The sequence below is a fragment of the Pseudophryne corroboree genome, chromosome 3 (genome assembly GCF_028390025.1).
Source record: "Pseudophryne corroboree isolate aPseCor3 chromosome 3, aPseCor3.hap2, whole genome shotgun sequence".
In the NCBI taxonomy this organism is placed as follows: Eukaryota; Metazoa; Chordata; class Amphibia; order Anura; family Myobatrachidae; genus Pseudophryne; species Pseudophryne corroboree.
Genome location: NC_086446.1, coordinates 457,815,187 through 457,842,535, shown reverse-complemented (window position 1 = coordinate 457,842,535; position 27,349 = coordinate 457,815,187). Strand labels below are relative to the sequence as shown.

The 27,349-nt window shown below is 45.8% G+C and overlaps 1 protein-coding gene across 1 annotated transcript in view; it reads left to right on the top strand.

Annotated features, from left to right (window-relative positions):
• The window catches only part of SLC16A5 (solute carrier family 16 member 5), a 92,731-nt gene that overhangs the window by 9,262 nt on the left and 56,120 nt on the right, over window positions 1-27,349 (top strand). The gene's annotated exons all lie outside the window — the stretch shown is intronic.

The window sequence follows — 27,349 nt, the reverse complement described above, 5'->3', positions numbered from 1 at the left end:
TAGGGCTTGTAAAAGAGGGGAGGTGGACATAGTATGTTTGGAGAGCAAGATGAGCCAGCCAGCAGCAATGATGAGTATAGTTTGGAGAGAGGCGGTAGTCAGGGAGGCCAGATAGGAGGAGATTACATAATCCAATCTGGTGACGACCAGTGAGTGGATGAGGGTTTTAGTAGTATCCAGGGTTAGAAAGTGTCTGATACTGGAAATATTTTTGAGATGGAAACGGCAGGACTGGGAGAGGTACTGAATATATGGTTTGAGGAAGAGGAAGGAATCAAGGATAACACCTAGAGGAGATTGTTGGTAAAACAATAGATAATGAAATTGTGGGAGGATGGGAAGATGATCTGCTCATTCTTAGACATGTTAAGATTAAGATAGCGTTGGGACATCCAAGAAGAGATAGCAGACAGACAGTTGGAGATACGAGTGAGGAGAGAGGGGAACTGTTATGCACACCAGTGCCTGCAGGAAAGTACTGGTGTCAGGACTGTTATGCACTCCAGTGCCTGCAGGAATGTACTGGTGTCTGAACTGTTATGCAAAACAAATGGACTTACAGACAGACTGGGGAATATGACATAACGTACACAGAAGGTGATAGGGTAACAAAATACACACAAAGTGAACAGAGAAGCCCAGAGGCTAAGGAACTGGGTATCTCCCTTGTATTAGAACTGCTCAGATGGGAAAAGCAAGATGTTGTGTTTTAATACGTAGAGAACCCGAAATGCTGTTGCTAAGGGCAACAGCAAAACCCTAAAGGGTTACCAACGGGTGTGGCAGTAAACTCCTTGGTCAGAGATGGAATGATAGACACAAGGAGAGTCTCCACAATCCTAATTCTCACTTGCAGTGCACAGGTTCAGTTTACTGCCACTAAACTGACCCCTGACACCTAGCACAGTGAGACAGGCTTAGACAGGCAAGTCTTAGAATACAGCCACAAACTTGCTAAGTTCACAGAGTAGTAACAGAACCCCAGCAAGCTAAACGACTGACTCCAGTCTTACTGCTAGGTCTGGATTGGCAGAGTGTAATACCAAATCCCCAGGCCTATTTGCAGTAAGCAACAAACAAATACAAAGCTACACAGTACTGGCTAACTTTCAGAAACTGACTAACCAACAAAGATTCAGCAGCATCTGCTTACCCTGAGAAGAGGCCTTATAAAGCAGGTGCTGTCCACGCCCCACTCAGACCTCACAGACTGTGAGCACAAAAACCAGCACCGGATCCCCTGCCATGCACAGAGCCTATAACCACTGCACAGCAAAAGACCCGAACCGGAGTATCAGCTGCGCTCAGGTCACTCCGCTAGCACTTGTCTCCCGGTTGCCATGACGACGTGGCAGCACAGGGCAGGAGACCCTAACAGTACCCCCCCTCTGACGAGGGGTCAAAGAACCCCTGCCACCGGGTTTATCGGGGAACTGCGAGAAGAAAGAGCGTATCAGTCTGGGGGCATGAAGATCACAACTGCGCACCCACGACCGCTCCTCCGGGCCATACCCCTTCCAGTGCACCAAAAATGACAGCCGACCCCGAACCACCTTGGAGTCAAGAATCCTTTCAACAACAAACTCCCTCTGGCCACGTATCAGAAGAGGGGAAGGTCTTCCACTGGAAGAAGGATTACTAATCGCCCGTTTTAAAAGGGAACAATGAAATGTTTTATTGATACCCAAAGAACGGGGCAGATCTAACTGAAATGCCACCGCATTGATAACCCTGGTGATCTTATAAGGGCCGATGAACCGGGGGCCTAACTTATGAGATGGCTGTCTCAACTTCAAATTCTTGGTAGACAACCAGACGAAGTCTCCTAATTTGAAGCTGCAGGGTCTTTTCCGCTTATCAAAAACCCTTTTGGTCACTAATGACACAGACACAAGGGCTTTCTTCACTTTCCGCCAAATACCTCTAAGGACCGAAACCACAGAGGAACCACCAGGCGTGGAGTCCAGGGGGTCAAAAGAATTGGCCTTAGGATGATGCCCATACACACAAAGGAAGGGAGAGATCCCTGTAGCAGAGTGAGCCGCGTTGTTATAGGCAAACTCCGCCATGGACAGATGAGCAACCCAGTCAGTCTGACACTTGGAGACATAACACCTGAGGAACTGCTCCAAGGACTGGTTCACCCTTTCAGTCTGCCCATTAGACTGCGGATGGTAGCCCGACGACAAGCTGACAGAAATCTGGAGATCGGAACAAAATGCCCTCCAGAATTTGGCCTCAAACTGGGATCCGCGGTCAGAGACCACATCAAGTGGCAACCCGTGGAGACGCACAACATGCAGCATAAATAATTCAGACAGGCGTCTGGCCGATGGCAGCCCAACCAGTGGAACGAAGTGCGCCATCTTCGAAAACCTGTCAACGACAACCCAGATGGCTGTCATCCCCGAGGATTTGGGCAAGTCCACCACAAAATCCATTGAAATGTGGGTCCATGGCTTAGATGGGATAGAGAGTGGATGTAATGGGCCAACAGGAACCCCTCTAGGAGTCTTATTTCGGGCACAGATGTCACATGCCCGAACCCACTGATCCACATCCTTAGCCACCGAGGGCCACCACACCGCCCTAGATAGCAACTCCCGAGTTCTGGCAATACCCGGGTGACCTGCAGACTTCTTGGCATGGAATTCCAGAAACACTCGCTGTCTTAACCTAGGAGGCACAAACAAAAGACCTACCGGAAGGTCTGGAGGAGCCTGCTCCTGTGCTCTAAGGACTAATGATAAGAGGTCCTGGGTAATGCCCACTTTAATACATGATGGGGAAACAATGGGCAACGGCTCCTCGGTGGTCTCCTGGATTGGAGCAAAACTCCGCGAGAGCGCATCAGCCTTGATGTTTTTTGACCCAGGGCGATATGTTATCAAATAATTAAAGCGAGCAAAAAACAAAGCCCATCGTGCCTGCCTGGCATTGAGACGCTTCGCTGACTCTAAATATGCCAGATTCTTATGGTCAGTGAGAATTGAGACCACAAACTTAGCCCCCTCAAGCCAGTGTCTCCACTCCTCGAGTGCATCCTTAATAGCCAACAATTCCCGGTTACCCACGTCATAATTCATCTCGGCAGGCGAAAATTTACTGGAAAAGTAAGCACAGGGATGAAGGCGATTATCAGACACTCCCATCTGAGAAAGCACTGCCCCAATACCCATCTCAGAGGCATCCACCTCCACCACAAAAGGACGCTCTGGATCTGGGTGTCGCAGCACCTTGGCCGAAACAAATGCCCTTTTGAGACGGGCAAAAGCCGCTTTAGCCTCACAAGACCAGTGAGCAACATCCGCCCCTTTCTTAGTGAGTGCCACCAAGGGCGCCACTATAGACGAAAAATCCAGCGATAAATCGTCTATAAAAATTCGCAAAGCCCAGGAAACGCTGAAGCGCCTTCAAACTAGTGGGCTGCACCCAATCCAGGACTGCCTGTACCTTGGAACTCTCCATTTGGAAACCTTCTGGGGAGATAATATATCCTAGAAATGCGATTTGCTGAACTTCAAATTCGCACTTCTCCAGCTTCGCCCCAAGCCGGTGGTCTCTAAGTTTCTGGAGGACTAAGCGTACATGCTTCCGATGTTCCTCCAGGGAATGGGAGAAGATTAGGATGTCATCTAAGTATACAACTAAGAATCTATCCAAATATTCCCTGAGCACATCATTCATGAAATCCTGGAAGACTGCCGGGGCATTAGAGAGCCCAAAAGGCATCACCAAATATTCATAATGCCCTGAGTGGGTATTAAAGGCAGTCTTCCATTCATCCCCCTCTCTTATTCGGATTAGATTGTACGCACCGCGTAGGTCAATCTTAGAAAAAATGGTGGCAGTACGAAGCTGGTCAAACAAGACCGAAATGAGAGGCAGTGGGTATGAGTTTTTAATCGTGATACGGTTCAATTCCCTGAAGTCGATGCAGGGTCGCAACGAACCGTCCTTTTTACCCACGAAGAAGAACCCCGACCCAACTGGAGACTGTGAAGGTCTGATAAATCCCTTAGCCAAGTTCTCCTGAATGTACTCTGCCATAGCCTGAGTCTCAGCACGTGACAGGGAGTACAACCTGCTCTTGGGAAGCTTAGCATTTGGCAACAAATCAATGGCACAGTCATAGGGGCGATGGGGAGGTAGTACCTCTGCAACTTTTTTGGAGAACACGTCCGCAAAATCTGCATAACACCCGGGCAATCCTGGCAAACTTAGCTGCGAGAGCCTGACTGGAAGGCTCAAGCAACTCCTGAAACAATCAGTACCCCAACTAAGAATCTCCCCAGAGACCCAGTCAAATTGAGGATTGTGGGCCCTTAACCAGGGTAACCCCAACACCAATGGGGCAAAAGTACAGACAGTCACATAAAAGGACAATTTTTCAGAGTGTGTGGCTCCAATAAACAAAGAAATCTGGCTAGTGCAAGAGGTAATTTTACCTTGGGATAATGGTTCCCCGTTTAACCCACAAATCTCAATTTCCGATGCCAAGGGTACTAAGGGAACAGAGTGTTTCAGGGCGAATTGGCGGTCCATAAAAACCCCGTCGGCCCCACTGTCCACAAAGGCCTCAGTCTTGACAGTTTGACCGAGGATCTTCAAGGTCACCGGAATGATAAAAGTCTTCTTGGGAAATTCTGACTTCTGGCCTGACAGGATATTTCCCATCACCCTCAGGCCCTGAAGTTTTCCGGCTTTTCTGGGCATGATACTACCACATGACCTTTATTCCCACAGTACAAACACAACCCCTGCTGTCTCCTCCGCGTCTTCTCACGCGAGGAGAGGCGGGTAGCCCCAATCTGCATAGGCTCCTCGGAAAATTCCTCAGAGTCTGAGGTTCCCTTGGGAAGGAAGGAAATCTCAGTCTCCCTTTCAAGCCTACGCTCTCTCAGCCGTCTATCCACCCGGATGGATAACTGCATGAGCTGATCCAAGCTATCAGGCAAGGGATATTGTACCAGTTGGTCCTTTATCTGGTTAGAAAGACCTCTTCGGTACTGGTGTCTCAGGGCTGGGTCATTCCACTGGGTATCATGGGCCAACCTCCGAAACTCCGTACAGTAAACCTCAACTGGCCTTCGCCCTTGCTTAAGGATCGAAATCTGAGCCTCAGCTGAGGCCGTCTTGTCAGGGTCATCATACAACATGCCCAGTGCCGTAAAAAAAGCATCAACACTTTTAAGCGACGGACAGTCAGGCTGCAACCCATATGCCCAGACCTGTGGGTCTCCTTGTAGCAAGGAAATCACTATGCCCACCCGCTGAATCTCCGACCCAGAAGACTGAGGCCTAAGCCGGAAGTATAGCTTGCAGCTCTCCTTGAAACAAAAGAACTGCGAGCGATCTCCAGAAAAACGATCCGGGAGATTTACTTTCGGCTCCTTAACCCCTGCAGGTGCTGCTGCTGCGGGAGCTCCGCCAGCAGCCTGGGAGGTGTGCATTTTAATGGACAAATCATTAAATTGTCGAGTCAGGACCTGCACCTGATCGACCACCTGTTGCAACGTATTTTGAGGGGTATGCTCCATATTCCCACAAAATTTCAACAGGAGTATTAGGCTGCTGAATATGTTATGCACACCAGTGCCTGCAGGAAAGTACTGGTGTCAGGACTGTTATGCACTCCAGTGCCTGCAGGAATGTACTGGTGTTTGAACTGTTATGCAAAACAAATGGACTTACAGACAGACTGGGGAATATGACATAACGTACACAGAAGGTGATAGGGTAACAAAATACACACAAAGTGAACAGAGAAGCCCAGAGGCTAAGGAACTGGGTATCTCCCTTGTATTAGAACTGCTCAGATGGGAAAAGCAAGATGTTGTGTTTTAATACGTAGAGAACCCGAAATGCTGTTGCTAAGGGCAACAGCAAAACCCTAAAGGGTTACCAACGGGTGTGGCAGTAAACTCCTTGGTCAGAGATGGAATGATAGACACAAGGAGAGTCTCCACAATCCTAATTCTCACTTGCAGTGCACAGGTTCAGTTTACTGCCACTAAACTGACCCCTGACACCTAGCACAGTGAGACAGGATTAGACAGGCAAGTCTTAGAATACAGCCGCAAACTTGCTAAGTCCACAGAGTAGTAACAGAACCCCAGCAAGCTAAACGACTGACTCCAGTCTTACTGCTAGGTCTGGATTGGCAGAGTGTAATACCAAATCCCCAGGCCTATTTGCAGTAAGCAACAAACAAATACAAAGCTACACAGTACTGGCTAACTTTCAGAAACTGACTAACCAACAAAGATTCAGCAGCATCTGCTTACCCTGAGAAGAGGCCTTATAAAGCAGGTGCTGTCCACGCCCCACTCAGACCTCACAGACTGTGAGCACAAAAACCAGCACCGGATCCCCTGCCATGCACAGAGCCTATAACCACTGCACAGCAAAAGACCCGAACCGGAGTATCAGCTGCGCTCAGGTCACTCCGCTAGCACTTGTCTCCCGGTTGCCATGACGACGTGGCAGCACAGGGCAGGAGACCCTAACAGGAACGAATAGGGGAGAAAAGGTAGATTTGAGTATCATCAGCATAGAGATGATATTGTAATTGATATCACCTAAAGAGGATGTTTAGAGAGAGAAAAGGAGAACAGAACTTTGGGGGATACTTCCTGTTAGAGGAAGTGTGTAGGAGATGGAGTCATGAGAGTTGGCAGAGAAGGAGTGGTCAGAGAGGTAGGAGGATAGCCAGGAAAGGGCAGTACCACAGAGACCAATGGAGTAAAGGATTTGCCGGAGTAGAGGGTGGTCCACAGTGTCAAAAGCAAGAGGTCAAGGAAAATAAGCAGAGAGTAATGGCCCTTGCATTTGGCAGCATAGACGTAATTGCAGACTTTTGTGAGGACTGTTTCAGTGGAGTGGAGGGAAGCCAGACTGAAATGGGTCAAGCTGGGAGTGGGAGGAAAGAAAGGCAGCAAGGCGGTAGTAGACAATACACTTAAGGAATTTGGAGTCAAAAGGGAGGAGAGAGATGGGTTGGTAGTTGGAGAGAGTGTTGGAATCAAGGGAAGAATTTTTAAGAATAGGGGAGACAAGGGCATGCTTGAAGGCAGAGGGGACAGTGTCTTATGATGGCGAGAGATTGAGGAGGTGAGCAAGTTGGGAACAGGCAGTTGTGAGGTGGTGGTGATGGTGGCGGTGGAGGGAGGGGATAGGGTTTAGTAGGGAGGTGGAGGAGGGGAGGACCAGATAGGGCCATGACTTCATCTCCAGATACTGGGGGAAAAGAAGTCAAAGTTGGTAAGATGGATGGGGAGGGGGGGCCATGGAGAGAAGGGGACAGGTTGTTGAGTGTCTGATGGGTTGTCCTGATATATGGATTCAATTTTGGATGGGAAATAGGTAGCAAAGTCAAGGGCAGCAAGTGAATTGGGGAGTTGTTGAGGCATGGGTGGGCAGAGTTAGTGGCAAAGAGATAGCAGGGGTTTGAAAATTGGGAGGAGATGAAGTTCTTGAAGTATGATTGTTTACAGGGGGAAAGGGCAGCACTGTAGGAGGAGAGCATACATTTGAAAAGGAGGAAGTCTGCCTTAGAGCGTGATTTCCGCCACTGTCACTCGGCAGTACGTGCATATTTTTCAGATATCTGGGGAATTTGGAATGCCAGGGTTGAGGTGTTGATCTGCAACGGTGAATAGTGGTCACTGGAGCAACAGAGTCCGTAGCGAAGTAAGGGAGGCATTGTACAGGGAAGTGGCTTGTTCATGGCAGGAGAGAGAGAGAATAAGAGAGAGCAGTGAGTCGAGCAGGGAGGATAAGGAAATGGTGTTGATGGCCTCAATGTTATGTTTAGTGATGGTAGCTTTAGGAGGTAGAGATGAAGAAGCAGAGAGAGATAACTTAAAAGAGAGCAGGTGATGGCCAGACTGGGAAATGGGGAGTTGGAGTAGTCAGAAATATCACAATGGGGAGTGAACACCAGATCAAATGAGTGCCCACTCATTTGAGGTTGAGAAGATCTGCTGGGAGAGACCAAGCAATGATGTGAGGTTAAGGAATTTATAGGCAGAGGATTATGTGGGGATATCTATTGGTATGTTAAAATGACATAAGATAATGGAGGGAATGTCTGAAGAAAGGAAGTGAGTGAGCCGGGAAGCAAAGTGGTCGAGGAATTTGTAGGGAGTGCCAAGGGAGCGTAAATGACAGCTACCCAAAGGTGAACAGGTTGGAAGAGGCGTATATCATGAACCTCAAATCTACAGAAAGTAAGGGAAGGTTCTGGGGTTATGTGCTGGTAGGAGTAACCGGAGGATAGAAAGACCCCAACACTACTACCATGGTGAACCCTGGGCCTGGGATTATGTGAGAATGTGAGGCCTCCAGTGGAGACAGCATTGGGAGAAGTGTTGTCAGAGGGGGGAAACCAGGTGCCTGTAATGGCTAGGAAATTCAGGGAGTTTGAGATAAAAAAGGTCATGGGTAGGGAACAATTTGTTACAGGCAGATCTAGCATTCCAGAGGGCACAGGAGAGATGGAGAGAGTTTGTGGGAGAGATGTGAATGAGATTAAAAAGGTTTCTGAAGCGCTGAGGTGAGATTTATTTGGATGGCAGGGATAAAGAAGGTGTAGTGGTGGTGCAGGCTCCTGAGCCACGAAGGGAGACTGCAGGAGGTGGGCACGGAGGGAGTTCAATGTGAAGCAGATGGAGGTGAGAAGACAGGGAGAGGAGGGAGGGAGCAGGTCTGAGTGGTGGGGTAGTAGAACCAAGGTGGGGGAGAGGTGAATGAAAGTGGGTTAACCCTGGAACACTTACCATAACCCGAACATTTTTAACATTTGTAAATAAAACAAATAAACAATAAAAAAAATCTGATATTTCAGTACCTTACTATAATTTTAGATTTATATCAGATATAGGGGATGATTCAGAGTTGATCGTAGCTGTGCTAAATTTAGCACAGCTACGATCAGGCACACTGATATGCGGGGGGACGCCCAGCACAGGGCTAGCCCGCACCGCAGTCCCTGCACCGTCGCAGAAGTACAAAAGCATTGCAAAGCGGCAATGCTTTTGTACTTCAGGAGTAGCTCCCGACCAGTGCAGCTCCTGTGCATTGGTCGGGAGCTACTCGTCGCTGCTCGGGTCGCAGCGGCTCCATGTGACGTCACACAGCCGCCGCAGCCTGCCCCCGGTATGGTCCAGCCATGCTTGCGGTGGCTGGACCGAGCCCCTTTAACGGCGGCTTAACACCGCCGTCCTGCCCCCTTCCGCCCAGCGACCACCTCTGCATGTTAATCAGGCAGAGGCGATCGCTAGCTAAAGACAGCCGTTGGCTGTCTGGCATGCGCTGGCGCACTGTGGCACCGGCGCATGTGCAGTTCAGGCCTGATCACTGCTGTGCGAACACGCACAGCACCGATCAGGTCTGAATAAGCCCCATAGGACTTTATTCAGCTTGCAACGCTATTGAGACAGAAATTGGTCAGACGTTTTTCAGAACTGCTTCTGCTAAAAAACGCATGTGAAGAGCCGCCCAGAAAGGTAAAAAACAGCCAATGATGTATTCGCAAATTTGCGTATGTATTTGCATAATTGCGATGCATAGGAAGAAATCAGCACCATTGACAATCGCAGCGGTGCCATGTTTTTAATTGCAGCAATCGCCCGAAAACAGCCATGACAAGCCTGTGTTTTTTCAACCACTCCTTGCAATTGCCATGTAACCTTCCACAAATGAACACTTCTTGCTAATAGCTATGTGATCACATTGCATTTTCTTTTCAGACTTTGTACACGCACACAATGTGATTGCAGCGCATGCACAAATGTCCGATTTTCGGGCGATTTGTGATTTTGCAATATTACAACTGAAGCTGAATAAGGACCATAGGCCCTCATTCCGAGTTGATCGGTCGCAAGGCGAATTTAGCAGAGTTACACACGCTAAGCCTACGCCTACTGGGAGTGTATCTTAGGATCCTAAAATTGCGACCGATGTATTCGCATTATTGCGATCAAAAACTACTTAGCAGTTTTAGAGTAGCTCCACACTTACTCTGCCTGTGCGATCAGTTCAGTGCTTGTCGTTCCTGGATTGACGTCAGAAACACACCCAGCGTTCGCTCAGACACTCCCCCGTTTTTCCGGCCACTCCTGCATTTTTTCCGGAAACGGTAGCGTTTTCATCCACACGCCCCTAAAACGCCGTGTTTCCGCCCAGTAACACCCATTTCCTGTCAATCACACTACGATCGCCGGAGCGAAGAAAATGCCGTGAGTAAAAATCCTATCTTCATAGCAAAGTTACTTGGCGCAGTCGCAGTGCGACTATTGCGCATGCGCACTAAGCGAAATTTCACTGCGATGCGATGAAAAATAACGAGCGATCAACTCGGAATAAGGGCCATAATACGAAAGTTTTGGGAACGTTCATAGGGTCTAATTCAGATCTGTTTGCTGTCTAGCTATTTTTTGCAGCGCTGCGATCAGATAGACGCCGCCTATAGGGGAGTGTATTTTAGCTGTGCAAGTGTGCGATCGCATGTGCAGCCGCCCTGTACAAAAACAGTTTGTGCAGTTTCTTAGTAGGTCTGACCTTACTCAGCCGCTGCGATCACTTCAGCCTGTTCGAGGCCGGAATTGACGTCAGACACCCGCCCTGCAAACGCTTGGACACACCTGCGTTTTTCCAGACACTCCCTGAAAACGGTCAGTTGCCACCCACAAACGCCCTCTTCCTGTCAATCTCCTTGCGATCGGCTGTGCGAATGGATTCTTCGTTAAATCCACCGCATAGCGATGATCCGCTTTGTACCCGTATGATGCGCCTGCACATTGCAGTGCATACATATGCGCAGTAGTGCCCCGATCGTTGCATAGCGAAAAACGCTAGCGCGTGAACAGATCTGAATTAGGCCCATAGTTTAGCTGTTATAGAGAAGTCAGGTCTCTCAGATGCATGGTTAGCGATAGTGTGGTACAGGTTGAGTATCCCATATCCAAATATTCTGAATAGGAAATACGGAATTTCTTGAGTAAGAGTGAGATAGTGAAACCTTTGTTTTCTGATCGCTCAATGTACACAAACTTTGTTTAATACTCAAAGTTATTAAAAATATTGTATTAAATTACCTTCAGGCTGTGTTTATAAGCCAAGGTGTATATGAAACATAAATGAATTGTGTAAATGTACACACACTTTGTTTAATGCACAAAGTTATTAAAAAAATTACCTTCAGGCTGTGTGTATAAGGTGTGTATGAAACATAAATGCATTCTGTGCTTAGACTTGGGTCCCATCCAGGGCCAGTTCTACACCTTGTGGAGCCCAGTGCGAAAGTTTCCATGACGTCTCTTCCATAGCAGCGCCGCATAGACACTAGAGGTCAATAATAACCTCTAGGGTCTGTCACTGGAGACGGTTGCAGCGGACGCCCACACAGCCCACAGCGTCTGCTGCAGCTGGGGAGCGGAAGTGGGGTGCGGGTAGGCAGCGGTGCCTGCGGGGGGACTGCGGCCACGCCCCTGGCACAGGCACTGCTTGCCCGCACCAAGAACCGCTCCTGGTCCCTTCACCATGATATCTCATTATAGTATGCAATTATTCCAACATACGGAAAAATCCGATATCCAAAATACTTCTGGTCCCAAGCATTTTGGATATGGGATACTCAACCTGTAACATATTCCTTCTGTGATTAGTAATGGTGTGGTAACATTTTCCTTCAAGAAAACCTGGTTCCAGAACAACCTACCCAAGGACTGCAACCTCACCAAAGGTGTGGATTTTGTTCCTTGTCAAAGGACTAGAAGACGTCTTTCAAGTACACACTGTGAAATGCCTATGTGCATGGCTCACCATGCAATGTTGTGTTCTGACTGATTTTTTTACTATTACCTCTCTGTGGATAATTCCCTTGAGTTCTAACTAGTGATGTGCACCGGAAATTTTTCGGGTTTTGTGTTTTGGTTTTGGATTAGGTTCCGCGGCCGTGTTTTGGATTCGGACGCGTTTTGGCAAAACCTCCCTGAAAATTTTTTGTCGGATTCGGGCGTGTTTTGGATTCGGGTGTTTTTTACAAAAAAACCTCAAAAACAGCTTAAATCATAGAATTTGGGGGTCATTTTTATCCCATAGTATTATTAACCTCAATAACAATAATTTCCACTCATTTCCAGTCTATTCTGAACACCTCACACCTCACAATATTATTTTTAGTCCTAAAATTTGCACCAAGGTCGCTGGATGGCTAAGCTAAGCGACCCAAGTGGCCGACACAAACACCTGGCCCATCTAGGAGTGGCACTGCAGTGTCAGGCAGGATGGCACTTCAAAAAAATAGTCCCCAAACAGCACATGATGCAAAGAAAAATGAAAGAAAAAAGAGGTGCAAGATGGAATTGTCCTTGGGCCCTCCCACCCATCCTTATGTTGTATAAACAGGACATGCACACTTTAACAAACCCATAATTTCAGCGACATGGTCTGCCACACAACTGTGACTGAAATGACTGGTTGGTTTGGGCCCCCACCAAAGAAGAAGCAATCAATCTCTCCTTGCACAAACTGGCTCTACAGAGGCAAGATGTCCACCTCCTCCTCATCATCCGATTCCTCACCCCTTTCACTGTGTACATCCCCCTCCTCACAGATTATTGATTCGTCCCCACTGGAATCCACCATCTCAGGTCCCTGTGTACTTTCTGGAGTCAATTGCTGGTGAATGTCTCCACGGAGGAATTGATTATAATTCATTTTGATGAACATCATCTTCTCCACATTTTCTGGAAGTAACCTCGTACGCCGATTGCTGACAAGGTGAGCGGCTGCACTAAACACTCTTTCGGAGTGCACACTGGAGGGTGGGCAACTTAGGTAAAATAAAGCCAGTTTCTGCAAGGGCCTCCAAATTGCCTCTTTTTCCTGCTAGTATACGTACGGACTGTCTGACGTGCCTACTTGGATGCGGTCACTCATATAATCCTCCACCATTCTTTCAATGGTGAGAGAATCATATGCAGTGACAGTAGACGACATGTCAGTAATCGTTGGCAGGTCCTTCAGTCCGGACCAGATGTCAGCACTCGCTCCAGACTGCCCTGCATCACCGCCAGCGGGTGGCCTCGGAATTCTTAGCCTTTTCCTCGCACCCCCAGTTGCGGGAGAATGTGAAGGAGGAGCTGTTGACGGGTCACGTTCCGCTTGACTTGACAATTTTCTCACCAGCAGGTCTTTGAACCTCTGCAGACTTGTGTCTGCCGGAAATAGAGATCCAACGTAGGTTTTAAATCTAGGATCGAGCACGGTGGCCAAAATGTAGTGCTCTGATTTCAACAGATTGACCACCCGTGAATCCTGGTTAAGCAAATTAAGGGCTCCATCCACAAGTCCCACATGCCTAGCGGAAGCGCTCTGTTTTAGCTCCTCCTTCAATGTCTCCAGCTTCTTCTGCAAAATCCTGATGAGGGGAATGACCTGACTCAGGCTGGCAGTGTCTGAACTGACTTCACGTGTGGCAAGTTCAAAGGGTTGCAGAACCTTGCACAACGTTGAAATCATTCTCCACTGTGCTTGAGTCAGGTGCATTCCCCCTCCTTTGCCTATATCGTAGGCAGATGTATAGGCTTGAATGGCCTTTTGCTGCTCCTCCATCCTCTGAAGCATATATAGGGTTGAATTCCACCTCGTTACCACCTCTTGCTTCAGATGATGGCAGGGCAGGTTCAGGACTGTTTGCTGGTGCTCCAGTCTTCGGCACGCGGTGGCTGAATGCCGAAAGTGGCCCGCAATTCTTCGGGCCACCGACAGCATCTCTTGCACGCCCCTGTCGTTTTTTAAATAATTCTGCACCACCAAATTCAATGTATGTGCAAAACATGGGACGTGCTGGAATTTGCCCAGATGTAATGCACGCACAATATTGCTGGCGTTGTCCGATGTCACAAATCCCCAGGAGAGTCCATTTGGGGTAAGCCATTCTGCGATGATGTTCCTCAGTTTCCATAAGAGGTTGTCAGCTGTGTGCCTCTTCTGGAAAGCGGTGATACAAAGCGTAGCCTGCCTAGGAACGAGTTGACGTTTGCGAGATGCTGCTACTGGTGCAGCCGCTGCTGTTCTTGCTGCGGGAGGCAATACATCTACCCAGTAGGCTGTCACAGTCATATAGTCCTGAGTCTGCCCTGCTCCACTTGTCCACATGTCCGTGGTTAAGTGGACATTGGGTACAACTGCATTTTTTAGGACACTGGTGACTCTTTTTCTGAGGTCTGTGTACATTTTCGTTATCGCCTGCCTAGAGAAATGGAACCTAGATGGTATTTGGTACCGGGGACACAGTACCTCAATCAAGTCTGTAGTTGCCTGTGAAATAACGGTTGATAACGGAAACACGTTTCTCACCGCCCAGGCTGCCAAGGCCTGAGTTATCCGCTTTGCAGCAGGATGACTGCTGTGATATTTCATCTTCCTCGCAAAGGACTGTTGGACAGTCAATTGCTTACTGGAAGTAGTACAAGTGGTCTTTCGACTTCCCCTCTGGAATGACAATCGACTCCCAGCAGCAACAACAGCAGCGCCAGCAGCAGTAGGCGTTACACTCAAGGATGCATCGGAGGAATCCCAGGCAGGAGAGGACTCATCAGACTTGACAGTGACATGGCCTGCAGGACCATTGGATTTCCTGTGTAAGGAGGAAATTGACACTGAGGGAGTTGGTGGTGTGGTTTGCAGGAGCTTGGTTACAAGAGGAAGGGATTTAGTGGTCAGTGGACTGCTTCCGCTGTCATCCGAAGTTTTTGAACTTGTCACTGACTTATGATGAATGCGCTGCAGGTGACGTATAAGGAAGGATGTTCCGAGGTGGTTAACGTCCTTACCCCTACTTATTACAGCTTGACAAAGGCAACACACGGCTTGACACCTGTTGTCCGCATTTGTGTTAAAATAATTCCACACCGAAGAGGTGATTTTTTTTGTAATTTGACCAGGCATGTCAATGGCCATATTCGTCCCACGGACAACAGGTGTCTCCCCGGGTGCCTGACTTAAACAAACCACCTCACCATCAGAATCCTCCTTGTCAATTTCCTCCTCAGCGCCAGCAACACCCATATCCTCATCCTGGTGTACTTCAACAGTGACATCTTCAATTTGACTATCAGGAACTGGACTGCGGGTGCTCCTTCCAGCACTTGCAGGGGGCGTGCAAATTGTGGAAGGCGCCACTTCTTCCCGTCCAGTGTTGGGAAGGTCAGGCATCGCAGCCGACACAATTGGACTCTCCTTGGGGATTTGTGATTTAGAAGAACGCACAGTTCTTTGCTGTGCTTTTGCCAGCTTAAGTCTTTTCATTTTTCTAGCGAGAGGATGAGTGCTTCCATCCTCATGTGAAGCTGAACCACTAGCCATGAACATAGGCCAGGGCCTCAGCCGTTCCTTGCCACTCCGTGTCGTAAATGGCATATTGGCAAGTTTACGCTTCTCCTCAGACGCTTTTAATTTTGATTTTTTTGGTCATTTTACTGAACTTTTGTGTTTTGGATTTTACATGCTTTCTACTATGACATTGGGCATCGGCCTTGGCAGACGACGTTGATGGCATTTCATCGTCTCGGCCATGACTAGTGGCAGCAGCTTCAGCACGAGGTGGAAGTGGATCTTGATCTTTCCCTATTTTACCCTCCACATTTTTGTTCTCCATTTTTTAATGTGTGGAATTATATGCCAGTATCAATAGCAATGGCCTACTACTATATATACTGCGCACAACTAAAATGCACCACAGGTATGGATGGATAGTATACTCGACGACACAGAGGTAGGTAGAGCAGTGGCCTACTGTACCGTACTGCTATATATTATATACTGGTGATCAGCAAACTGTGCAAAACTGAAATGCACCACAGGTATGGATGGATAGTATACTTGACGACACAGAGGTGGGTAGAACAGTGGCCTACTGTACCGTATTGCTATATATTATATACTGGTGGTCAGCAAACTGTGCAAAACTGAAATGCACCACAGGTATGGATGGATAGTATACTTGACGACACAGAGGTAGGTAGAGCAGTGGCCATCTGTACCGTACTCCTATATATTATATACTGGTGGTCAGCAAAATGATGCACTGTACTCCTACTATATACTACAATGCAGCACAGATATGGAGCGTTTTTCAGGCAGAGAACGTATAATACTGGTGGTCACTGGTCAGCAAAACTCTGCACTGTACTCCTCCTATATAATACTGCTGGTCCCCAGTCCCCACAATAAAGCAGTGTGAGCACAGATATATGCAGCACACTGAGCACAGATATGGAGCGTTTTTCAGGCAGAGAACGTATAATACTGGTGGTCACTGGTCAGCAAAACTCTGCACTGTACTCCTCCTATAATACTGCTGGTCCCCAGAATAAAGATATTTGCAGCCCCCTGAAAGTTCTGAAACAAAGTGAGAGGACGCCAGCCACGTCCTCTCACTATCATTTCCAATGCACGAGTGAAAAATGGCGGCGACGCACGTCTCCTTATATAGAATCCGAATCTCGCGAGAATCCGACAGCGGGATGATGACGTTCGGGCGCGCTCGGGTTAACCGAGCAATACTGGAGTATCCGAGTATGCCTCGGACCCGTGTAAAATGGGTGAAGTTCGGGGGGGTTCGGATTCCGAGGAACCGAACCCGCTCATCACTAGTTCTAACACATGTGTACGATATTAGAATAAAGATTCATTGATAAGTGTCTATAGAGTGTGGCTCTAAATAGTTGGGTCTCTCAGACCCATGGTTAACGATCATGTTATATTTTATTAAGGTTAGTGTTCCAGGGTTAACAGGAAAGGAGGGAAAGGGAAGCAGTGGTGTGGAAGGGGGATGCAGGAGGGGAGAGAGGAGGAGGTGCAGGAGACTAGGGGCAGGATCAGACTGGTCCACAGGGGAAACTACTGGGGGCCCCACTGCCTGAGGCCCCACCCTCATCTAGGTATCAGGATCCAGACTGTGCACTTGAATTAGACATTATACATATGTTATATTACACACACGACTTTCTTATATTTTCTACAGTGCATTACTGTTATTAATCTGATACATTATCATGCATTCACTAGCAATATTTACTATATATATTGTATTTATTTATAAAGGGGCTCAGATCATTCACACTCTACTATCACTGCATTTCCCCAGTGGGAACTTTATGCCCTGACTATGGGGAAATGACAGAGGTGGGAACAGGGGGGGGGGGGGACAAAATACAGGATTAGGTAGACACAGAGTGATGGGGGGGTTGAGGTGTGGTTGAGGTACATAGGGGGAGGAAAACTGGAAATAGGAGTGGGGGATGTATGAGAGAGACAGAGAAGAATTTTAGAAATGCAGGTGAGAATCCAGTGTTGGTAAATGTATATGCTCAATGGTACTGATTTAGTTTTAAGTGAAATGAAAGTGTAGATAATAGGGGTGCAGAAATTGTGTTTTAAGGTTGACTGTGTTAGAAATGAGAGGATGTGAGGGCAGGCAAAAAAAAGGTAATTCATACAGGACTTTCAAGCATATAAGGGCAAATGGCATTAATACAGCTGTGCATTCAGACCTTTTGGAAAAACCTGAAAGTACAAATACAATTAATTACAGATGAAGTGAAAAGTTCTAGCAGTGTTCAAAACAAGGAGTTTTGTGCTGAGTATCCAGGTTATACAGGTAGATGTTTGTTAGAAGGCACTATTGGACAATGGGGGTCATTCCGAGTTGATCGTAGCTGTGCTAAATTTAGCACAGCTACAATCATTCACATTGACATGCGGGGGGACGCCCAGCACAGGGCTAGTCCGCCCCGAATGTCAGTGCCGCCCCCATCCCCCCTGCAGAAGTGCAAAGGCATCGCACAGCGCCTTGGTTTTGGTCAACTGCTAACAAATTTGCTGCTGCCATCAACTCTGAATTATCCGCTTTGTGTGCTGCCATTGGGAACCAAGGTGAAGGGCCCATGTCATTCTGACATTTAGGCTGACCAATGTGTGGCCAAATTGCAGATAAATTATATAATTCAGCATTCAGACCCAAGTTTGGGAGTTTTTCGGAGAGGTCATGCAGTACTGACAATGTAATGCTAGTTTACAAAAAAATATTGACAGGCCAAGAAAAACTCAGGTTTTATAGGTGATTATTTTGAAAAAGATGTAGTTTAATGTCATAACAGATATCCATCCCTAGTCAGCAGCATACAGTATGATGATTGACTGCTGACAGTAAAAGCATGGCATCATTTGGAAGCCTGCTGCAACCATTCCATCAGTGCTAACCTTAAGCTCTAAAGTTCATGCTTCTGCTGTCTGCTAACGCCAGGGAAATAGCTGTTACAGAAATACCAGCAGGGTGGGGTGTGAGTAAATCCTGAGACTCCAACATCACACTACTTCCATTCTGCTAGTTGAGTGATTGAGGTTTAACATTAATTATAAAAAGGCAATTGTCAGCTCTTGTGTATTCCATTGTAAATCTGTATATCTCTAGCTGCTGTCCATCAAGCCTACAAATGTCTTGATCAAAATGGGATGCAGTCAGCATGTCAATGGTCTCAATGTCTACACTTATTATGTACAACGTCAACAGTTATGTCAACATTGTTGATATGTCGATCTATCATGTTGACATCTGTTCATCATGTTGACATCATAAGTGAAATGCCAACATTTTGTGAAATGACCACAATAGGTTTACGGTTAGGATTAGGGACATACTTCTGATTATTGTCAACACTCTACCATAGACCAATCAAAATATGTACAAACTAGTACAGGGAACCGGTTCACCTCAGCACCCTCCCATCTTGTCACACTTACCTCTGGTTCTCCTCTGTCCCATCACTGTGCCGCATGTGTGACATAACACCTAATGTGCATAGTGCACGCACTGGAAGTGGGGCAGGTGCCATGTGATTACTTGTGATCTACATGCGGGCACTGCAGCCACAATTAGGTCATCATACAATTTGCTAATTTTTATTAGGATCCAATTTTATAATAATAGATAGAAACACAACTTTGGGAGGTTACAAAATTGGGTTGGGATCAAGGCTGCAGCAATATGGGGGTGCATCTAGTGGACTTTTTTTTCTCAAAATACAGGTTTTTTTAAACTGCACTATGTGCATCAGTGTCATACTTCACAACCCCTACAAATCAATTGGGATGGTTGGGACGAGGTCTGTAATAGCTTATGCTTTCATTTTCTTAGATACACACACAGATTTGCATTGGTACTGTAAGGCAAGCATTCATAACTCACTTTTGTATCCTATACTGCCATGCAGCTGTTACCATTTGTAATATATAGGATTAATATGGAGACGGTTTATTTATTTTATGTTTTATCATTACATATGTAGTTTGGGTGAAAATTGTCTTTTACTATCACTAAAGATCTTAGGTATATGGGGCACAGTACAGAACAATAAGGGGAAAATTGGAGGAGGGGTAACGAGAGAATCTAGAATGGGGAAAGCAGACTTATCCATATATGGTATCAGCAAGGTGCAAATCTTAGCATTAACTGATCCCAGAAAACGGGATCCGCAAGGTGCAAATGTTAAAGTTCACCTGTCCCACTTCTAGTACTTGAGCCCTAGTCATAAACTGGGAAAAGCTAGACCTCTCTTGGCTGTCGGCTGCTAGATGCATAATATTATAATTTAGTATTAACAATAGCTAGAGCCATAGAAGTCAGCTTTTTTAGATGATTGGGGACTCAATCTATCCCTTACTCATATGACTGCAAAATACCATATTGAGATAGTTATTGGCAATGCCAACACAAATATTGACAGTGCACAAGCACCCACAGAGCAGTCACCTATGCCTAGAGCCTTGGTCACTGGGTAAACAGTTGATGGAGTAATATCAGGACATTGGACCTTATTCAGCATCAGTTGCAGTTTTGTTAATTTACCAAAACTGCAACTGCTTGTGATCACATGCTAAGGCTGCCCAGCATGCAAATGTCCACCACTGATGCGATCGCAATTCAATTGCGATCACATCTCTGATTCGGGTATGCTCCCCTGCCAGCACAGCCTGGCTACGGAGGCAGGTACAGGGCAGCCATGTTTTCCGTTGCAGAGGGCGCATGTGATGTTTCACAGCCTCCCCGAAAACGTCCAAGCCTGCCTCATTCTGCCAAGCCCTGCAATGCCGTGTCGCCACCCCCAACCAACCCGCGAATGCCTTTGCCTGACAATCAGGCAGAGGGGTTTGCATAACTGACATGCGATCGCATTGCCCTACCCAGGCACGCAGAGTATTGGCTCTGTGCTTGCGCACTGGGCCTAAAACCAAGGGAGAATGCGATCGCATCTCAGATGCGTCTCATATTGAATAAGATCCATATCCTTGGGATCTAAGGCGTAGATATCTCCTCTGAACTCGTCACATGCCATTCACACCACTGCATGAGAAGTGGTAAGGCCGATATTGAATATTTCAATCCATTTGTCTCTATCTAAAAGTAGCACTAGGTCTTAATTTCCTGTCTATGAAGGCAAAAGGGGTATTATTTTATTTTCATTTTTTTAACAGTTTTTTTTAAAGGACTGTCAAAAGAAAGAATACAGAAAAAAACTGAGGTAGACATGTGAAATGAGACAAGTTAACACATAAATCATTGCAAATACATAATATATAGAATACATATGGTCCATAAGTATATAACTCCAAAGAAGCAGCAGAAAGGAAATATATAATGTACCAGGTGTGTGGAACATGCCGACTGCAAAGAACAGAAGGATGGAAAGTTCAGTCCAGGGGAGGAAAATAGGGAGATCACGCCATGATGGGTGATGTCTCATACCATGTTATATTTTTAAACCAGCAGTGGAACTGCTTATGAAATGGGAGAGACAAATAGTATATAAGGCTTTCCAAACTCCCAACTTTTTGTTTAGTGTGGGGTTCTCTGTGTAATGAGGCCTCGTCCCACTCCATACGAAACAAGCGCTGCTCCTGAATCCATGACTGTAAAATGCAGTTTCGGGCCACCATGGAAACATTTAGAAGTAAATGTTGCAGAAGGGCGGGAGAGAGGGGGGGGGGGGGGGGGGTTGCCTAAATCCAGGACTGCCTACTCTACAGACAAAGAACTATAGATAAGCCACGAGTGGAGGCATAGGGCGGACTTCAATTCTTTCCACCCCCTTCCACACCCGTTCTGGTTCTGCTGATGGGCGTGGCATAATAATTTCAGCTCGCTAACCCCGCAGTAGCAAGGGCACTTAACCCTTTATGCAGCTAAACCTGATTACTATGGGCGCGATATGCAGGATAACGGGGGTCACTTTAGAAAGGAGATTGGGCGTGATATATCATTTGAATACTGCCATAGAGTTGTACCTGTTATCTTTTGAAAATAATCTCCAGAGAGAAGTGAGGAACAACCTCTAGCCAGTGGCATAGGCCAGTATATAGAGAGGCATGGTTAAAACATGAACACAAATGTAATGTATGGAGATAATCTTACCCCTAGACATAGGAGTAAAAAGCATAGAATCAACACGTTACTGCTGTAAAATATGAATAAAGTCCAAAGAAATGTCCAATCTGCAAACAGGAATATGCAGTCACGGTGGTCATGTCATACTCCCTGTCAAATTCCTGAGTTTTTATATAAAAAAATGATAAGAATAATACAAAGAAGATATTTATAACTTTAACATCTTCTTTGTTTATTGTAATCCTTTTTATAGTTAACACTCACCAGTTTTGAGGAGATTCCTGGAGCTGCAGGGAGGCGAGAGATGAGGCAGCAACAGTTTTACCTCGGTTGAATCTACAGTCAGACAATGCTTTTCAGAACTGGGGGTGGGGCCACACCATGGGCAGTAAGCTACAGAGAAAGGGAGCTAATAGAAGCATAACTCTATGAGTGCGGGGGCGTGTCTTGTGCACTGATGTGACCAGGAAGTGCACTGTAATCGGCACTCAGCAGCAGCAAGAAAAAACACGGGGATGCAGGTTGGAGAATCAATGGACACTGTAGCTTAGTGTAGTGAGGGGAGAGTTACAGTAAGTAGGGGGTGAGACAAGCTCCCTGCATTCAGACCCAACCCCATGTGTGCCTACCCGCCGTTCACTTCACCGCACGTCACTTGCTGCAAACTAGTTTGGATCTTCAACCTACAAGAGTTCAAGAACTCTTGACCATACTTCTTCAAACTGAGGACACTCCTGATGTATAAGTGAATAGCTGGGTCTAGTAGTGTGATTCAAACCGCACCATGTGGGTCATATTCTTTTTGTGCTGTATTCAGCATTGACAGTATTGACAGTCATTGGTACCGACCGGTTGTCAATCAAAAGATTTTCATCAAGATCCTTCTTCCTGGAGTCACTGGATGTGGGAGATCAGGCAGCAGGTTGGGACTTACGGTGTTAAAGTCACTTATAAGAAGGCAAATAAGTCAAAAAGTGTTTGGAAAAAGTTTACTAAATAGAAAAAGGCATCTAACCCACAGAATGTCTGTCTTGGGAAGCTAGCCTGCCAGCTAGATGAAGTCAAAATGTCAACCATCCTTTTATAAATGGTCAGGAACTACTGACAGTTTTCCAAGGGGGGGGGGGGGGGGGGGTTGTAAGTTGTTAACATGAGACAGGCAATTTCTGATTATCTTGCATCTTACTAAGACGCAGCTGCTGTGTGTTCTGCATCTCTGAGTCAGGCCCAATATCAGGGACTTCACTAGTTTAAGGGGTTCTTCTTATTAAACCTGGAGTACATGTTTCACATGACAGCTACAGAAAGACCACTCTGTGTATGTAATGTCATTTGGATTGGCATCTGAGATTGGTAACTAATGATAAACTGGATTTTATTTATTTATTTATTTATTTATTATTACTTTCCTTCAGTTCTGTAAAAATTATATGGCCAGAGCAGATATGAAAGTAATACCAACGACTGGGATAAGAATCAAATGGCAAAAACATTTGGCAACTGGTTGCAAGTCTTCGCAACATTAGCTGGTATCATTGGTGAAATGCCCCCTTAGGAGTATTCTGTTCTGTTCAAGGGAGCTCACACTGTTTCTGAAGCTCACAGGGATTATAGAGGTCTAGTGTGGTGATACAATGATGATGCTTTTAAGCAACACACAGCTGATCATGAGTACTGCCATTCATTTCTAAAGACATGGAGCCTGATTCATTAATGTTTGCAAATGTGAGTTTTCATGCAGTGAGCGATTATCGTCAGACTGCGCATGCGATGCAAACGCATTGCGCGTGCACAAAGGGTAAAATGCAATCGCACTGTGTATGCAGCCTAATTTAATTGTGAAGAGATTACATTTTGTTTGACAGGAAGTGACTGTTTGTGGGTGGTAACATGGCGTTTGTGGAGAGTGGCTGGGAAAACGCAGGCGTGTCATGGCCATTTTTAGGACGTGTATCTGACATCATCTGCGAACGCTGCGTTCAGAAACATGGCGCCTGGTGCGACTGCATTCTCATCGATTTGAGTATGCTGGGGTCAGCCGCAACTGTCGATGATGTTAATTTTTTGCGTATGCATTGCGATTTTGCTAATGCATACGCAGATTTGCAAATGCATCGTGGACGTCTTTTATCCTTTCTGGGCTGCTCTTCACATGCGATTTTTATCAAGAGCAGATTTGTGAAAATCACTATTTCAGCCTCAAAAGCGATACATAGTGAATTAGGCCCATGGATCGATGACTGTCTTTCATGACAAGTAAGTGGGCTGCCCTCTGTCAAATCCTGTCTGACAGCTTATATATAGGGCACGAAGCATTCAGCACTAAACTGTCTGTTAGTCTTTTAATGATGGGAAATGTCAGTTGATCCTTATTTTTGCTTTATCCTATACAGATACATACTCAGACAATATTAAATGTCTTATGATGGGATGGGGTGCTCAAGAGGAGAGATAATAACAGAGAAACTAAGGTAATGGGCACCAATTCAGAAGCAATTTACCCAATGGGGGTAATTCAAAGTTGATCGCAGCAGCAAATATTTTAGCAGTTGGGCAAAACCATGTGCACTGCAGGGGAGGCAGATATAACATGTGCAGATTGAGATAGATTTGGGTGTGGTGAGTTCAATCTGCAATCTAATTTGCAGTGTAAAAATAAAGCAGCCAGTATTTACCCTGCACAGAAACAAAATAACCCACCCAAATCTAACTCTCTCTGCACATGTTATATCTGCCTCCCCTGCAGTGCACATGGTTTTGCCCAACTGCTAAAAAATTTCCTGCTGCGATCAACTTGGAATTACCCCCAATATTCTAGCAAGGTCTTAGCTCATTTGCTTTAGTAGGGTATTTCTTCCAGGCTCTGGAATCACAGTGGGAAGTTGAGTTCTACATTAAGCTAACAGAACCTTCAGTCAGCTCATAAGCACAGGAGGGTGATTCAAGGACTTTAAAAAAGGTGCCAACTTATTTTTTTCCTATTTTGTTACTGAAAATTCCATCTCTGAAATTCCCTTTTAGAAAGATTTATCACCTCTCCAACCCAGAGGGGTGATTAGTCATTGATACCATAGACACCAACATCGTTAATGTGTACACCTCTTTTTTATTCATGGAAAGAAAGATTAGGTAAGGACCTTTATATTATAGAGTAAGATTAAGGGTCACTATTATGCTTAACAATACTTCACCATGAGCTCCTTCATGAACTGTGGCCCTCAAACATTTAGACCCCTCTTGTTAATTCCACTCTCGTAATGCTAAGTGCATGAACAAAAGGCCTAATTCAGATTTGATCGTAGCAGCAAAATTGTTCTCTAATGGGCAAAACCATGTGACTGCAGGGGGGGCAGATGTAACATGTGCAGAGAGAGTTAGATTTGGGTGGGTTATTTTGTTTCTGTGCAGGGTAAATACTGGCTGCTTTATTTTTACACTGCAATTTAGATTTCAGTTTAAACACACCCAACCCAAATCTAACTCTCTCTGCACGTTATATTTGCCCCACCTGCACTGCACATGGTTTTACCCATTAGAGAACAATTTTGCTGCTGCAATCAGGTCCCAAAACTGCTTTTATTTACTTTTACTCAAAGCTACCCTTAGGGATTTTAAGTCTCTATTAGGCCATCTGGCATTTGCTTGGTGAGGCATGCCATTGGGCCAGGTCTTCTGCAGATGTCTTACTGACTAGTCTTCATAATTTTGTAAATTTTATGATGAAGGCTTATAATGGGTGCATAGAGTAAACTAAATAAAGGATAAAGCCGGCCACTACGCTATACCTGTACGTCTGTGAATAAAGGTTTCTGTGTATTTTTTGCCAAGAAATGGTGTGCAAAATTGGTACTACTTGCCTGGTTTAGCAGTGTATTGACAAGGACTCTTTTGGTTTGTTCCCAGTATTCTGTGGAGCTGTGAGATGAGGAATTTTCAAAGATGCACATCAATTTTTGACATGATCAGGGAAGCTGTGAATTCTTTGTCTGCAAGTTCTATGCCTCAGGGTGTCCTACTATAAGCACTAATGCTAAGGTGCTTAACACGTATATGATTATTTTCCAGACAAGCTATATTCCAGGTTGTATTGACCTTGATGATGCACTGTCTATATTTGATTTCTCAGCCTTTCTTCTTTTGGCTTCATACGCAGATCAAACCCCATGTCAATGCCTTTATCTGAAGCATGGACTTGATTAGAGCATTGGTGGTACCAATTATGTGGACTACTAATTGATTAACTTTTATCTTTCAGTTTTTGATGGATTTAAAGGTGAAGGAATATGCAGTAAGCTCAGTTGAGAAGCCTTATCTGGTATTATTTTTATCTGTTACCCTTGCATTGGCAGGTTATTACTAACGTTTTAAGAACAGCTGATAAAGGCTAAACTGTAAACTCAATACAGATCAAATTTGAATATATTGGAATGTGTAAATGAGGGACATTGAATTACCTCCACTGTAAATCAATCTTCCAAAATTTTTAGGCAAATGTTCTCTCTCTCAGGTACAGATGGTAGGTATGTCCTTAGCTTTCTGGAGAGGATTTCTTGACTCTTGGTTCTTGCCTAGGATCAAGCACTCTACATAAGAGCATAGGAGACAAAGGGTTAATACAGTGTTATTGTCGCAAAACATCAATATCTCAAAAAATATATGATCCAGATCACTACATCGGGAATTTAAAAAAATGTTATCTGCATCAGAATCCGGAGTCTTACCTCCGGTGGCAGGGTCCGGGGTCTGCCCGAACGATGGCTGGCAGTACCATGGCGGCAGAGGTCTGCTGGTGTGGTGCAGAGCTGCTCAGATGAGATCCCTCATCCTGGCGTGTCTGCAGTGATGGGGCCGCCATGCTGGAGACCAATTCTTGTAAAGCCAATGGAATTTGCTTTCTTGTTTCTCTCAGCCAATTGCAGGCAGGTTCCTCTTTTAAAAGGGGTCAGTTCAGCCTTGAACCTTTCCAGTGCTTTATGTTACTGCTTAAGTGCAGGTGCTTCAGCTCTGAGCTCCCCACAGGATTCTCTTGTGGTTATTATTTATAGCGCTTCAGGGGATCTTCAGCTCCACGGACCTGTCACCTCAGTTGTCTCCCACTGCACAACTGCCAGTGGTTACTCCAGTCCCGCTGTCCGCAGCTCGCCACTGCCAAACGGCGTCTTTGGTGGCTCCTTAACAGTAGAGGGAACCCTGGATTCTGTTTGTGTTTCTCAGCCACGTTTAGCAAGCATTCCTCATTACAGTCTCCATTCTTCAGTGTTCTTCAGTCTCGTTTATTGAACATCCATTTATCAAGTCTTCAAGTCCCCAGTGTTCTTTAGCCATGTTTAACAAGCATCTATCATTCCTGTCTTTATTCTTCAGTGTTCTTCAATCTCGTTAATTGAACATTCATTATTCAAGTCTCTAGTGTTCACTAACCTTGTGTATCAAGTCTCCATTATCCAAGTCTTCATTCATCAGTGTTGTTCAGTATTAAACATTCATTCTTGAGTCTTCAATCTTCAGTATTCTCCGCCCCCGCTGTACAAGCATTCATTTTTTAGTCTTCAAGTTCTATTCTTCAGGCGGCTCATCTTTCAACTCCGAAGTATATGAGAAAGAACTACATTCGGTCTCCTCGTTTCCTTTCTGCGGGGACGTTCGCTCTTTCAGCTGATGCCCCACAACTGGGGCAGATGTTACATGTGCCAAGAGGAGAGATTTAGATTTGGGTTGGGTGTGTTCAAACTGAAATCTAAATTGCAGTGTAAAAATAAAACGGTCTAACATTTGTGGGCTACATGCAAAAGATAGCCAGTATTTACCCTGCACAGAAACAATATAACCCACCCAAATCTAAATCTCTCTGCACATTATATCTGCCCCAGCTGCAGTGCAACATGGTTTTGCCCA